Source organism: Aethalodelphis obliquidens, unplaced genomic scaffold, assembly GCF_003676395.1.
Source record: "Aethalodelphis obliquidens isolate GAN/ISIS:26980383/991018 unplaced genomic scaffold, ASM367639v1 scaffold3, whole genome shotgun sequence".
Taxonomy (NCBI): domain Eukaryota; kingdom Metazoa; phylum Chordata; class Mammalia; order Artiodactyla; family Delphinidae; genus Aethalodelphis; species Aethalodelphis obliquidens.
The window spans coordinates 54,564,772-54,582,180 of record NW_020837947.1 but is presented as its reverse complement, the minus strand read 5'-3'; positions in this window follow the sequence as shown (position 1 = coordinate 54,582,180).

Below are 17,409 nucleotides of genomic sequence, written 5' to 3'. Positions count from 1 at the left end.
TGTACATTTTAGGATTAATATATCCAAATATAAAAAAAAAGCATAGCTTGAGATAGAAAAATATTGAAAAATATGTATGCCAACATATGGACACATATACAAAATTACAAATATTTCTCTATGCATACATAGGTATATATGTACATTTATTTTAAATGCTAACTACATCTCTTAATATTTAATTTTACAAATAGGACAGTATAAAATTTTCCCAGATACAGGGTAATTACTAATAATTCAAAGTCTACTCTTTCACTTTTATTTCCATTATTAACATTTTGGTTTGCACTCAAATGACTATGCATTTTTAGTAATCAGGAATAAGGAATAATATTTCCCCACACAAATTATGACAACAAAGAAAGCTAAATAAAATTGTTAAACATATCAGCATTATGAATATGTAATGTTCTATACCCTACTTGGGAAAAATGTTGTTTAAACTTTCTGATCATGAAACTATCCGGATATGTTAACATTTTAAATTTTAGTTTTAACTTTGGGCATACACATATACTATAAGTATTTGCTTTGCTATAGTTATTCATATTCTGTAACTATATTGTGGCATTCTAAATTAAAATTATACTATTTTGGGGGGAAAATAAAGTATCTGTATGTGATTTTCCAACTTTCAGGTAGATTTTTATGTTTGATTGTTTTGGTTTCTGTAATATACCATCAAGCCTGTCAACTGAGACATAGAGACATTAGGCAAACCTCTGTCAGTAAAGTTCAGTTTATAAAAATTACTGCAGGAAGTGAAAAGCGCACCTTAACACTCTTCGTAGTTCTCAAATGAAGTGAGTTAGGAAAGGGTGTTCATTAGATTTTGAGATCTGGGCATGACTAAGAGAAACCTTTCAAGCAGGGGTTTAGGAATGGGTAAAGTTTATATAATAATTAGGAATGGCAAAATGTGGGTCTTGCTGAGTAATCTGATAAAAGAGCTGTTTGCCCAGCTGCGCAAATTTTTGCATGGATAAACTTGTTTGAAAGACTCTCCATAAGTAAAGTTATTATTGTTTTTTGTGTCTCATCTTCTGGATAAGAATTTCCTGGAGCCAACAGTTAAATTATGTTGGCCCAGGTGGTCTCATTCTCAGGCCCAATAGTTGTTGTGTTGAAGCAGGTGTTCTCAGTTCTCACAATTTTGTTCAGTGATCTAGAGGAATTTAAAGGAAATCTCCAGATATACTTCACCCAACAGAGGTAATCCAAACTTCTACTGGGCATGTTTGGCAATTATATATGTCCATGATATAATAAGAGCAGGAGGAGCTGTCGCTAGGACTCCAAATGGTCCAGAAACTCTGGTCCAAGTACAAATTTTAAGCAAAATATTTGGAAAATTCTTATATTCTTATTTAGAACTCTTTGTGGTGACTGTGATCTTTATGTAATCGTCAAACTAAAGTGCTTTTTCTCAGGACTCATTGTCTCTTTGTGTTGCTGAGTGAAGTAATCTCTAGGTGGCAATTATATGCAGTTGACTGATGGTGTTGTTGAATTCAACTATGTTCTTAACTGATTTTTTTACCTGCTAGATCTGTCCATTACTGATAGTGGATACTGGAGTCTTCAACTATACTAGTAGATTCATCTATTTCTTCTTGCCATTATATTAGTTTTGCCTCTAATATTTTGATCCTCAGTTGTTAGTCACATACACATAAGGATTTTTATGTCTTCTTGAAGAATTGACTCCTTTATCATTATGGAATGCCCCACTTTATCCTTGAAAACTTTTCTCACTCTGAAGTCTTCTCTACCTGAAATTAATATAGCTATTCCTGCTTTCTTTTGATTTGTGTTAGCATGGTATGACTTCCTCCATTATTTTACCTATAGCTTATATGTATTTTTATATTTAAAGTAGGCTTATTATAGACAACATATATTTGGGTCTTCTTTTTTGATCCGCTCTGACAATCTGTCTTTTAATTGGTATATTTAGACCACTGATATTTAGATGATTATTAATATAGTTTGACTAATATCAACCATTTTTATTACTCTTTTAAATTTTGCTCTTATTCTTTGTTCCTATTTTCATCTTTCACTCATATTCTATCTTTTTTCTCAATTAAATTGAGAATTTTATATGATTCAATTTTCTCTCCTTTCTTAGTATATCATTTATACTTAGTTTTTCACTTTCTTAGTGATGCCTTAGAGTTTACAATATACATTTAAGACACATCCAAGTCCACTGTCAAATAACACTATGCCACTGAGAGGAGGGAATTACCTAACTACAGCCCACTCCAGTCATCCTGTCCCACTTGAGGGGAGGTGGCAAAAAACTGAGAAACACTTGTGAAGTTCACAGTCCAGAGGCACAGGATCACTGAAAGACTGAGAACTAATCTGAGGATTAAAGAATGCTTCCCCTCCCTCTTCACCTTATGACCACATTACTAAAGCCTATTTACAGAGTTTCCTTTTACCCAGTACCCAGCTGTACCCAGTACAGCTTTCAACAAACATCACAAGGCATACTTGTAAAGGTGAAAAAAATAAAACAAAACAGAAAAAAAACAACAGTTTGCAAAGACAGAGCAGCCATCACAACAAGACATGGCAGGGATGTTGGAGTTACCAGCCTGAGATTTTAAAACAGCTATTATTAATATGCTAGGAACTCTAATCGATACTCATAGACAGTATGCAAGAACAGATTTAAGCAAAGAGATGGAAACTCTGAGAACTACCAAAAGGAATGCTGCAGATCAAAAATACTGTAACAGAAGTGAAAAGTGCCTTCTATGGGCTAATTAGTAGACTGGATTACCTGAAGAAAGAATCTTTGAGCTGAAGTATATTCAATAGAAACTGCCAAAATTTAAAAACAAGGATAAAAAAGACTGAAAAAAAAAAAAGAATATACAAGGATTGTGGGACCTCTGCAAAAAGTGTAACAGGCACATAATGGGAATATCAGACGGAAAAGTAAGAGAGAAAGGAGCAGAAGTAATATTTGAAACAATAGTAAGTGAAAATTTTCCAAATGAACGTCAAACACCAAATAAGGGATTCAAGTTCAGGAACACAATGCAATATAAAATCCTCCCCATTCCCCTCTCCCACTCCCCCCCCAACAAAACCTAAGCCTAAGCTTATTATTACCTATAGGTAAGCAAAGATAAAAGTTACATCCAACTTCACCTCAGAAACAATGCAACAAGAAATGAGTAGTGTGAAATAATTAAATTATTTAATTATTAAAATAATCATTTAAGAGAAAAAAGCCCATCTACCTCAAATTTTTATTCAATGAAATAAATTATCTTACAAAAGTGAAGGAGAAATAAATGCTTTCTCAAAATTTCAGAGAATTTGTTGCCAGTAGATCTGCCTTGCAATAAATGTTAAATAAGATTTTAAAGGAGAAGGAAAATGATATACATTAGAAACTTGAACCTATATAAAAAAAGGAAAGAGTACAAGAGACAGAGTAAGTAGAGATAAAATTTTTTAAAAAACTTTTATTTGTCTTAATTGATATAAGAGAATCATTTATTCAAAATAGCAACAATGATGTATGCAATTATGTGTGCTTATGAATAAATGGAATAAATGACAGCAATGATACAAGGAACAGGAAGGAGAAATTAGAATTATTTTATTATGTGGTACTTGGTATTAGAGGGAAGGGGTGTAGTGTTATTTGAGAATGGACTTGGCTTTCTTTTAAATATACAGTATATTGCAAACTGTAAGGCATCACTAAAATTTTTTTTAGAAGTATAAATGATATGCTAAGAAAGGAGAGAAAATGCAATCATATAAAATTCTCAGTTAAAACCATAAAAGGTAGAAAAAGAGTAGAAGATAGAAATAAGAACAAAGAATAATGTTAATAAACAGAAACATATGAATGGGGGGGCACTTCCTATGCTCTACTTCTGCTGCAGATATTCTACTGTAATCCTACAGCTTCTTTAAAATGTTATAATACACCATGCTCATTAACAGATTTGTTTCCCACCTTACATATATAAAAGGTGATTCTTAGAACTTAAAACCAGCTGAAGATCCTCCACATTAACTTATGAAAATACTTTGGTAAAGCCTAGCTGCTTTCTTTTACTGTTCTGAATGACATCTTCAGTGAAGTAGAGTGAAGCAGGCTTCCTGGTGGGTTTAGTTTTGTCATACCATGACCATAAGCCACCATAAGCTACAGTCACAAGGACTTTACTTGCTACTGTGAGTTTCTAAACTCAAACATCCCTCAGGCACTGTGCTTCTGCAGGGAGGAGAATTCACCTAGCTTCTGGTAAACGTCACTTCCTTATTCCTTCCTCTCCCATAACCTCACTGCTATAAAGTAGACTATTAATATAATTTACATGTTGAAGATGTCTAATTATTCCAGATTTCTCTGAACACATTCCCTGAACTGCAGATCTGAACTAAGCTCTCTACTTGGTAGCTACTAGGGTTTTCGAAGTTAAAATGCCATGAACCTATGGTGTACACAAGATTTTATGTACTAGCTGCTTCTCTTAGTTTTCCCTACCGGTTAAATAATATTTTTTGGCCACTTGTTTAAACCAAAGTCTAGATGTATAGTGCTTACCTCAAGAATCTACTCCTGTCCACCAGCCTCAAAGCGAACACACTAGTCAACTACCATTCCTCAGCAAAATTCAGTCCACTTAAAGAGTATGGCCCTTGTAGTCTAAGAATGGTAGATATGCCGAAGTATTATAATTATTCATATTATAATTTTTAAAACAGTCTATAGTTATAAACTCACAATGGAATAATCGTAAATTCAGGCATCCAAAGTGGAGTTGGGCAGCCATTGAAGATCTGGTCTCAGACAACTTCCTGCACCAATGAGAACTTGAACTTTCTGAACTGTACCAAACCACCACCTCACAAGAACACCGTGAGCCATTTTTTTAGAAGAACATCTGCTAGCTGCAACCTTGTGGTCTCAAAGTCCCCCTTGCAACTATGTAACCATTTCGGACCTCAACCAATCCTTTCTTAACAAGTACCCTTACTTCTTGCCAGCTCCAATCATAATTTTTGACAAATAACTCATGTAACTAACTGTGGCCTTGAGGTTTTGCCTTTATAAGATTACTCCATTTCGTAGTCTGAAGGGAACATTATTCAGGTGCTTCTAGAATCTGTGTTTCCTGGGCTGCAGTCCTAACAATCACCAAATAAACACCTGTTTATCTCCATCAAGTCTTTTTTTCTGAAATTTTTGGCTAACAAAAGTATTTCCAATACTAGGAAATACTTGCTATATCATGTAACCAATATTTTCTTTCATTAATAGGACTTCATAAAGGAAATAACTGGAAGTTAAGTCTTTAGAAATTGTGTTAAAGACAACTGGTAAACTATCTGCATATATAGCTAATTTAACTCTTTTGATCAAATTGTCTAACTAGTCCATTAACAGCACCAAATAGGTTGTTAGTTGAATAATCATTCATAAAAAAGATGAATTTATGAAATATGAAAAAATATTAAAAATTTTGGAAACTTAGTGCCTGAGCATGTTTCTGTCATATCTCTTATTTTCTATTTAGACAGAGAGATAAAATGAGTTATTTTTGAAGATCTAAAATAAATATAGAGTTAGAGGTACCAACATGCATAAGAAATGTAGATGAAAACAACTGATATTTTAGAGAACTTTCAAATACCCAAACTATTCATAGGCATGCATTGTATAACTTTATTCACCCAACAGATCTTTGAGTACATAGTATATTAAATATACCCAAATTAGGTATAAGTAAAATAAGACCAGAAAAGTAGATCACCTTGCCCAGCTTCCTTCATGTAGTAACTGGTTTAACATGGAATTTAGCCTAGGCCTCTGACTCTCAATGAACTGTTCCTTCTTCTCTGTTGCAACCATTAACCCAGGCTTCCAAGAAAGAAATGTCTCTGTGAAGTCTTTTCAAAGAAATAACTTAAAGAATTTCACAGTATTAGGCCTGCTGAGAAAGCCATGAGCTCAGAACAGAAATCTGTAGAAGCCCAAACCAAAATAAACAAATAAGTAAAAAGTACTTGGAAAGAGCTATTTAACTTCACACTGTGAAACAATAAAGCAGCAGTTCAGAAAAGAAAATAATCAAGTAAATATGCAGGAAGCTTACTAAAAAATTAGGAGTCACTACAGAATGAGTTAGGATGTAAATGAGTATGGAATCTGTTGTAATGTATGAAAACAGATAATAAGCAATTTTATGTAGCTCTGATATGACTGCAGGTGTGCAAATCTGGGAAATCTGAGTGTAACACGAACATAAATACAAGTATAAATCAAGCAGTGAATGACTGCTATGTACAATATACTAATAGATTCAAATTCATTTTTAAACTTTTGCCAGTTTTACCTATTATATTTAAACTTTAGAATATCAGACTAAAGTATTCAAGAATGGCACTGTCCCATAGGACTTTCTGCAATGACAAAAACTTTCTAGATCTGAACCTTTCCCAAATGATAGCCACCTGCCACATGTGACCGCTGAGCACTTGAAATGTGACTATTGTTTCTGATAAGTTTTAAATTATATTTAATTTAAATTAATTTGAAGTTTTAAATAGCCACATGTAGTCAGTGGCTATCATACTGGACAATGCAGTTCTTGTATAACATGAGGCAAAAATCAAGAATTCCAAATGAAATCATTTGTTTAGGTTTGTTCTTTCCTCCCTATTTTAACAAAATCACAAATAAATACCTTTTTAGAAATTGGAAAAACTTAACAATTTAGTCCCTTTGTAAAGCCACGCATTTTCTGTTTAAGCCAGGCTATATTTGCCAACAAATAGAATTATATAATAGGAATGGTTTCGTTTTTGTGTTTGTTAGTTATTGGAAGGAGCTGGTGCACTCCACTGGTACCTGCCATTTCCATATATATGTCCATACATTCATTTCCACATATACATGAACTATAATTTTAGGGATTGGTTGCTAATTATGTTTCTTACGAACTTTGTGAGGTTTATCTTAATGTATTGAGACAAGTTCATTTAAGATAAAGTGTTTAATTTTCCACAAACTATATTTTTAATTCTCCCATAGCACCTTGAATAGAGGTTATGTCCTACATATATTTAATAACTTATCTTAAATGCCTAGCAGATACTGGCACATAGTTGATGCTCAATAAATATGTTTATCTACTATCCGCTCCTTATCTTTCTCAATATCAAGCAAAACTTTTAAAAATGTAATAGATGTTACAGTATTATAAAGAAAATTATTGACTTGACAAAATTAAATGAATTGACGACTATAACAAATGCCTAAACATGAAAGAGACTAAAGTAGAAATATGTATTTGTTTCTTTGTTTTTATTTTTGCAAAAGTGAATCCAGTCTAGCTGAGGATAAACCCTTAGTTCAATCTGATAAACTAAATTGTATGTATATTATGAAAATATAGGGTCTTTCTTATTACAGCCATAATCTCTGCTTTGGTAGATTTCATCTCAGAAATAGTGGGAAACGCAAAAGCATTCCACTGCTAAATATTTCCTATAGATTTTCAGCAATGATGAATACAAGCTGCCAGAGAGGTTTTCTTTTCTATTATTAGTGATTAGATAGAGCATATTATCTAAAGAAACTTTATGAATAAATTTGAATCACATCTAAAAAAAATTGGAAACAATATATAAAAACACTTTTCTATATTTTAGTGAATATTACCTTCTCTTACAAAACAAAGTTTCTAAATATAAGACAACTTAAAGTCAAATTTTTTAACGCTTGTGACTCTTTAATGATGACTAATTTAGGTAGTTATCTAAGACAACCCTGGTTTAGATAAAAGAGGTCAACTTGAAACGTCAATTTTCTTTTTCATCTATCAATGCCGTAAGTTGTAAGCATTTCTAAATGATATTTAAACCTGGCTCAGACATCTAAACAATAAAAGCTGTGCATGTTCTGCTTGTTTAATAATGATCTCACTTACACAGAAAGAATATAAAAAGCCAATTCCATTAGGGTTTTAAAAATACCAGCATTTACTCATCTGTAGTTGTCTTCTTATTGTAATAACATTTCATTCATCATTATCATCCCCCAATTCTCATATTTAATGATATTTATGGAGAATGCAAAGAAGATTCTATTTGACACCAGTACTGATATTTAGATTGGCACTAGGATCAGATTATTTTTTATTATAGAAGATAAAATAATTTCACCTTCTCCCTTCAATGTATTTTCAAAGTAAAATGAAGCCATAGAAAATTGGTTGATGCGAATTAACATGTCTTTTTTTTTTTTAAGCAAACTAATTTTACGTTTTATAAATGACTGATGAGTAATTTTTCACATAACTGGCAGCTGGAGTTCACCCACCAGTAAGCCTTCTGGGGTGATGTGAGGAGATTGACTTCCATAGCAGTTCTATGTATAGGACCATCCTTTCTCCTGCATGGTTCTGAGTAATAGAGGGAAAGTATAGAAATTCCAGCTCTCCATTTGGATCTCTAATTGGATATTACAGCCTCAAACATTTGGTGTTTCAATCTTTTCGTATATCTATTTAAGAGATATAGTTTAACCTCCATCAGCTTTTATTTTGATCCTTATTCTTTTTGTTACACACATGCATAAGAGTGTTTTGGAGATATGAAGAAGAGCTAAATTGCAATATTTACTATATTAACAGAGTAAGTTATATAGTAATTATAATACATAAGACATAGGGGAGAATATATCACTATGTATGCTCTTTTGTCCTAAAGTTAAATGTAATTTTATATTTTATATTAAATAACCCCAGACTAATAGCTTAACAGATATAAAATACTAAATTTCAGCTGATTAATGAAGGTGGTTTTGTTTTTTTTTTTTTTGGTGGTACGCGGGCCTCTCACTGTCGTGGCCTCTCCTGTTGCAGAGCACAGGCTCCAGACACGCAGGCTCAGCGGCCATGGCTCACGGGCCCAGCCGCTCCACGGTATGTGGGATCTTCCCAGACCGGGGCACGAACCCGTGTCCCCTGCATCGGTAGGCGGACTCTCAACCACTGCGCCACTAGGGAAGCCCTGAAGGTGTTCTTAAAGGAAAAGGATGTACCTATTCTTCCTGTGCTGCAACATATACAATTTATTGTTGATTATTTATTATAGATACTGAGACATTGAGTAGACACACAAAAGGTGTTGAGGCCTTTAGGGTTTTTAATCTATAGGAGGAAAATTGGCAGAAATTGTAGGCATATTGTGATAGGTAAGGAAAAAATAAACTGTTATCCAGAAACCTTTTGTATATTAAGATTGGCTCTAGTAGTTAAACATAGGTGAACAGAGAAAACTGTGAAGTGTTTTCTTTGTCTCACATAGTGTCTAAGCATTACCATATATTAAGAACTTTTTATTATTATTATTTAATTATAATGATAGCCTATAAACATAATTTAAAGATTCCACCAAAACAAATGCTATAAACCACAAAGTAATTTGCCTCCTAAATTGTCTTAGGTTGATCTGTCTATGTAACTTTAAATGTTATGAGATAGCTGGAACTTCATGACACTCAATTACATAAAATTTACATTCATCCTATTTCAGATGAGAGGGGGACATATAATCCCTGGTGTTTCAAATTTTGATGACTTCCTTATATCATTATATCTTGATATTTCATATTATCACACAGAGCTCTGCTTCATAACTGATACTGATTTTTGAGGTACTACAAAGGGTCCATTCATTAAATCAGATTCACAAGAATCTTATACAATATAAAGCTTTATGAAGAATTCCAAGGATGAAATTCATCTCAAGGCACAGGTGAAGCAGAGATTAATTCAGGATTGTCAACATCACTTCAGAGGCGCTTTCTTACTGCATTAGGATGCACTCCCACCCAGGTTTACCTTATAATATCATGAAGTGATGCATGCAATTTTATCACGTATGCAGGAAACTATAACCCACAAATCCATAAATTTTTCAGGAAACTATAACCCACAAATCCATAAATTCCTGTTAGTTTTATTATTATTATTAATATTATTATTATTATATGCAAGCCTAGCCAAGCCAGATGCATCTGGTCAAAGTTATTCCATGGTAAAGGATTCTCCTGCTGGCAAATACCATCACTATGTTGGTCAGAAGGTCTGTCATTAGCATGTATGTAAGGATATTTGAACAAGTCATATTCCTTATTAATTTACCATTGGTTTATAGATTAAAAAAACAAAAAAGATTGAAAATTTTCAGAAATATGATGATTATATAATGCCTGTATGGCGTAGGGCACAATTGGATGGAATTTTAGAGATTTCGTAGGCTATTAAAAACTTAATGCAACTGAAGCTGTTTTTCCCTGTGTGATATCTTTACTGGAGCAAAGAAACAGAGTCCATGGCAATTTATAGAAGATTACTTATCTGGAAAACACTGTGTTTTTTGTGGGTGTTATTTCTATATAACAACTTTCAATAACTACCACAAAGTAATTTTTTACTTGATATAGCCAATAATACACTTGTTTTATTTTGTTTCAGTTCCATGCCAACTTTTTGCTCTCTGACATTCTAGTCGAAAAGATCATGATGCCTCACATAAAATATCACAATGGTACTCTATATTAATGGCATAATGCTGAATAATCCAGATGAGCACAAGTTATCAAACATCTCAGAAGTATCTGAGAAACATTCCTTGAAAATAGAGAATTGAATATAACACATCTGTTAAGCTGTCAATGAAGAAATAAACAATCAAAAAGTAGTGAATATAAAAAAACAATTAAAAAATAGAAAATAAGTAGTGAATAGGTAAATGCCAAAATAATACCTGCAGAAGCAGCTACTGCCTCTGGGATTGTAGGAAACCAAGAGGAGGAGGAAGACTGGAGTTGTTAGAACTTAAAATCTTAGAATAAAGTGCCCGGGATCTGGGATTCCAAACTCTGAGAATGATATTGTGCCAGTATCTCAACAACTTTTAGAATGTGTCAGTGTCAGATGTTGCTAGGATGCAGAAATCTGAGAAAGGGTTTCTAACCAATTGGCGCAGGAATCTCTGAAGGGACATGATGAAGTTGGTTCTATGAATGCCAAAGGAAAGTAGATACTAGTATGAATAGAATCAACTGTCATATGCATTACTCAAACAATAATAACATCACAAAAGAAGAATCAAGCTCCTTTTCTCCTACTCACACCCTCCAATCTCCGTCTACTGCCCTCAATTAGTTGAACCCAGAGGATCAACAGGTAAAGAGAAATGTGGTTTTCAGAGTCTCAGCCCCAGTATTTCTAAGCAGAATATAAAAGGATAGGTTTAAGAATGAGAGACAAATGCATAATGATTAGTACTTCATTAAAAATTGGATTGCTGATTTTTGACTTCTGGCAATGAGGGATTAATATCCTATTGGGTGACTACCCTCATAAAACAATCATATAATCCGAATACAAAGCAAGTGCCTGAAGTTGCAGGAGAGCGAACATGAACTGACAAGTTCTGGTAAGGAGTACACACTCAAAGGATGTGAGGGGGAGAGCTGTATGAAGTAAGTTCCCATTTTTGCAGCCTTTAGCCTTGCTATATGCAATTAACAAGATACAGGTGATGAGATGTTGATGCCAATAGTAGAAAAACTATCTTTCTGGACAAGGAAACAAGAAACTGAAGTTGGAAAACATTGGCCACTAAAGGGAATGGGGAAAGTCCATAAAGGAAAGAACCAGAAATGAGATCCCCATGTTCTGCCTACCCTCATTTCTGACTGATAGCTTAATGTGTGAAGTACACTCAAGCTATGATAAAGAGAGAAGCTCTAACTGTTAATGAAGGTGCTGCCCGAGAAAAACAGTTTTCAGTTAGGATAATTGCCTGATAAAAGTCAACACTTATCAGAAGAAAAAGAACAGAATCTGGAATCTCCACAATTTAGCATTCATAATATCCAAGAAACAATTCCAAGTTAACCAACCCATGAAGAACAAAGAAAATAAAACATATTCTCAAACAAAAATTTTTAAACTCAACCAAGAGTGATTCTGCTATGAACCCAATGTTGACTTCAGCAAACAAACAAAAAAGTATTTTAAAGAGGCTCTTACAATTACCTTCAGTTAAGTTAAACAAAGTAAGAATGTAATGAAATTATATGCATATATTCATAAATATAATATTTTATGTATGTTTGTATATGTTGGAATTCTAAAGAAAATATAAAAATTACCAAAAAAATAGAAATTCTAGAAGTGAAAATTAAAATAATTGAAATAAGATAATCACAAGATAATCTCAATAGCTGAATAGAGATAACATAGGAATGAATAAGTGAATTTGAAGACAGATCAATGAAAATAAGTCAATCAGATAAAGAGAAAAGAAGAAAGAAAAAAAGTGAAAAAAGATAAACTGACTCCCAGGATGTGTTAAAGAATGCCAAATGGGGCTTCCCTGGTGGCGCAGTGGTTGAGAGTCCGCCTGCCGGTGCAGGGGACGCGGTTTCGTGCCCCGGTCCGGGAAGATCCCACATGCCGCGGAGCGGCTGGGCCCGTGAGCCATGGCCGCTGAGCCTGCGCTCCGCAACGGGAGAGGTCACAGCAGTGAGAAGCCCACAAAACACAAAAAAAAAAAAAAAAAAAAAAAAAAGAATGCCAAATGACCCCAAATTGGAAGGGTCATATCACATCTATGAGATACATCATAACCAAACTATTGAAAGCCAAAGATAAATAAAATTGTTAAAGTTGGATTAGAAAAAAAAACAACTCACTGCAAACAAGGGTAGTGATGAAACAAATGATTGAATTCTCATAAGCAACCGTGAAAGCTGTAAGAAAGTTGAACAACATCTTTAAAATGCTTAAAGGGAAAACAAAATAAACCAAAAAGTAGGCAACCCCCTCCCCAAAGTCTGGTCTCACTAGCCAAAGGAACAGGAAAAGGGTGGCTGGCAAGACAGAAAACTTTCACACACAACTATTCTATTTCAGCCAAACACCATGGAAAAAAACTGTGGTCACGTGCCCCCTCACTCCATAAAAGGCTATGTAGGAGGCCTAGAGTCCCAAAATAGCAAGGCTGTGTTGAGGTCTCTCAACACATTTGTCAAGGTAGTATCAGAAAAGGCCAATTTGGAAGCTGGACCTTTCATCCCCAATGACCATTAATGAAACTATCCCCTAAAATGGCTTCAATAAAGACCATGCTGTGATCCTGAATTCCACCCAAACCCAGAAATAAGAGGCTGCCCTCCCTATGTCTGCTGTGATAGCATCAGAGGAGGAAATTCAGGAATTGTACCCTGGCCCGTTAGTAAGGAGTTCAGTCCCCTCATGGCATCAGTGGAGAGACCATGTGGTTAGCCAGACCTGTTACCTCCACCCAGACATAAAGAGGAGCTCCCTGCTCTGGTGTCAATGGGAGCCAAGTGGGGATCCTGGACCTTTATCTTAATGAGGTAATAATGAGGTAGAGACCTTCTTCTCCTGCCAGCAGAATGTCACAAAAAGCCAGTTAATATGAAAATTTTAAAAATATCTAGCCTTACAACATGATATAAAAAATATACAAATTTCAATTGGAAATCACCTGCCATACTAAAACCAGGAATCTCTCAAACTGAGTATAAGACAATTATTAGATGTTAAATATAATAATTGCAGCAAAGTTGCATAAATGAAGAAGAAACTAACTCAGGCTTTTAGGAAATTGAGTCTTATATCCTGACTAGATATTTAAATGGCAGAAAAGAGGATTAGGAGAAGGAAATTTCACTCAAAGCATCATAAACAAGAGTGAATGAACATGAATGAGAGAAAAAGAATGGAAAGAGAAGAGAATGGAAAACTAATAAGTTTTATTTTGTTTATTTAATTTTTTTTTTCACCTGACTAGACCGTTTTGGAGATTAGGTGTAAGTGATTAAAATTAAACTGGGAAAATAGGGTGGAATCAGTTGTGGATAGATTGAAGGCCATATTTAGGAAAACCTAAGGGAAATAGTGAACCATCAAATTGTTTTAAGCAGGACGGGAGTTCATTATGCAAATGAATGTCTTAGAAAGATTACTCTGGCAAGAATATGGAAGATGGATCGGAGAGGCAACACATTGGAGTCTATAAGGGCAGTTATATTTTGCTAATATAGTGAGAGCTGATAAGTGGAAAAGCCATGGGGATGGTGTTGGGAGTGGAAAAGAGGAAAATTGTTTAATTATGTTTTAATTAAGCTTTTTGTGCATAGTGCCTAAAATATAGATCAAGCAGAGATTATCATTTGGGGAGATACATGCTTTGACATAGACATGATACGCTTCCAAGGAAACTGTTTTCTCCATGAGCTCTTCAGTTATTATCAGCACATTGCCCCATCCATGGCCATCTATGCAAATATGCACCACTCGGCCTTGGAGTGTAGACCCCCTGTGAAGAGAGGATTCTTATATCTAGAGAATCAGTTGACTTTCATCTGACACAGAGGTTAAATAAGGAGACAGCCATCTCATTTCAGGCAACTTGAGCTGTTCTCTTCCTGATACCTTTTGCCTGTGATGAGAAGTCTCTTGATTTATTGGAAATAACACACCACACTAGCCTTTTGCCAATTCCACCTCTCATATGTTCTCTAGAGTTTGAAAGTGAATGGCAAAGTGTTCTACGTGTAAGGCCTCAACACTAGAACCCTTTGCCTGAGAAAACAGCTGCAGCAGCTTTTAAGTTCATAGCTTAGGACTTACATAAAGTGGACTTGGCAGGATTTTGCTTAGGAGCTGAGGAATCAAACTTACTGGTCTGTGTGAAAGTTGATTAACTGGAATCTCATCAGTCCTCACGCTGACCACATCCCCAGAAACAGGCAGCTGGGCTCCTGGGCAGCTATGTGACCAAGCAGAACTGAGCCAGCTGTCAGCTTGCTCATGGAGGGGAGCCTCCAGAGTAGAGCACAGCTCTCAGCAAAAGCAGCAGTGCCTTGGAATGCACGTCCAGCTTTAACTGTTCCACGAGCTGGCATCTCTTTGATCTCCTATTCAACACTTAAACATCTAATGAAGATATTTTGATCTGGAAAAGGAGATTGACAGTGTTGGCTTAATTTTCAGATATTTGGAATAGTCACACCTCCTTTCAGAGTCTGAAGATGTTACATGTGCAAATCAGACACAAAGATATCTGATAATAACTTCTTGTCCTACTCAGAATGGTCTCAGAGAGACTCGTCTGAACCTGCACTTCATTCTGACAGCCAAATTGTGGGCACAAATAATTGAACTGGGGATGTGGATACATGGCATCCAGCAGTGTTTGTCAAAGGCCTTTAAAAGGATGACTGTTTCAAATCAGAGCTCATTTTTTTTAACATCTTTACTGGTGTATAATTGCTTTACAATGGTATATTAGTTTCTGCTGTATAACAGAGTGAATCAGCTATACATATACATATATCCCCATATCTCCTCCCTCTTGCGTCTCACTCCCACCCTCCCTATCCCACCCCTCTAGGTGGTCACAAAGCACCAAGCTGATCTCCCTGTGCTATGCGGCTGCTTCCCACTAGCTATCTATTTTACATTTGGTAGTATATATAAGTCTGTGCCACTCTCTCACTTCATCCCAGCTTACCCTTCCCCCTCCCCGTGTCCTCAAGTCCATTCTCTACATCTGTATCTTTATTCCTGTCCTGCCCCTAGGTTCTTCAGAACCTTTTTTTTTCTCTTTTAAGATTCCATATTAGCATATGGTATTTATTTTTCTCCTTCTGACTTACTTCACTCTATATGACAGTCTCTAGGTCCATCCACCTCACTACAAATAACTCAGTTTCATTTCATTTTATGGCTAAGTAGTATTCCATTGTATATATGTGCCACATCTTCTTTCCTTAAAAAACTAGAACTAGAACTACTATACGATGCAGCAATCCCACTACTGGGCATATGCCCTGACAAAACCATAATTCAAAAAAAGTCATTTACCACAATGTTCATTGCAGCTCTATTTACAGTAGCCAGGACATGAAAGTAACATCAACAGATGAATGGAAAATCAGAGCTCATTTGAATAGTCAAAAATTAAAAGATAATTTTAGAGACAGTTAAACTTAACCCCTAAAGTCACAATTTTCAATTACCATGGCTTATTTGGAGGAAAAGAAATTATTCAGTGTGAATCATCTTTATTTCAATAAGACTTTTCCCCTCCTGAATCTAATCAAGTCTCTTAAAAGCTCCAGCATAAAACACATAAAATTAGTAGAGGATTAAACTTCATGGAGTTTTCACTACTGGTTTTTATGATAAGTAGTTTCTGTATTATATTTAAATTGGTTTGCATTTCTTTAAGGTATCATTAACATGCTGAGAGCCAAATCATGTGGCTATAAACAGTCACTGTGACTTTTACTAGCTGCTAATGCAACCATTATAAAATTTTTCTAATCAACACTTGGAAGGAAAAGACATTATCATAAACTCAAAACAAGCTGATTTAATAACTATTTTAACATGAAATATAACAAAAATATCATTTCATATACTTTATGTAATGACATAGTATGTTGCCTCTTATTCAGAGATCACTGAAACAAAATTAATAATCAGACTTGATCTATTCATTAAGGATTCACTTGTATAACTTATAGAAACATAAAAAACAGGAAGCAAGCTAAAAGATAAGGCTCCAACTCCAATATTAAAAATTATTTCATATTTTTACTAATTTTAAAATTAATTAGTATATAGTGTACCTGTTATAAATTTGCAAATGTAAGATGGCAGGAAAATATTTGTTTTTACCCCTTTTTTACTTAGGTCAAATTTAAAATATTATGTCATATATTCAGAATATTCCTAGCTTAGGGCATCAATTTTGTATATGTTTTGTACCACCAGTTCAGCGGGCACTTGTATGCTGCCAAAGTACATGGTTCTCTAATTAATTATACATCTTTTAAACAACAATATTAAAAGCTAACCCATGTTGACCACTTACCTCACACCAAGCACTATTCAACATTTTGAGTGTGTACCTTCATGTGTGTGTATGTGTGTGTATTAAGCACATTTAATCCTCATAAAAACCTTATAAGGAAGGTCTTGGTCTTGCTATTATTCTAATTTTTTTTTTTTTTTTTTTTTTTCAATACGCGGGCCGCTCACTGTTGTGGCCTCTCCCGTTGCGGAGCACAGGCTCTGGACGCGCAGGCTCAGCAGCCATGGCTCACGGGCCCAGCCGCTCCATGGCATATGGGATCTTCCCGGACCGGGGCACGAACCCGTGTCCCCTGCATTGGCAGGCGGACTCTCAACCACTGCGCCACCAGGGAAGCCCTATTATTCTAATTTTATAGAATTAAAAACTGAGATACAGACAGGTTATGTAACTTGCTGACCACTTCACAACTAGTGGTTGGTAGAGCCATTGGTA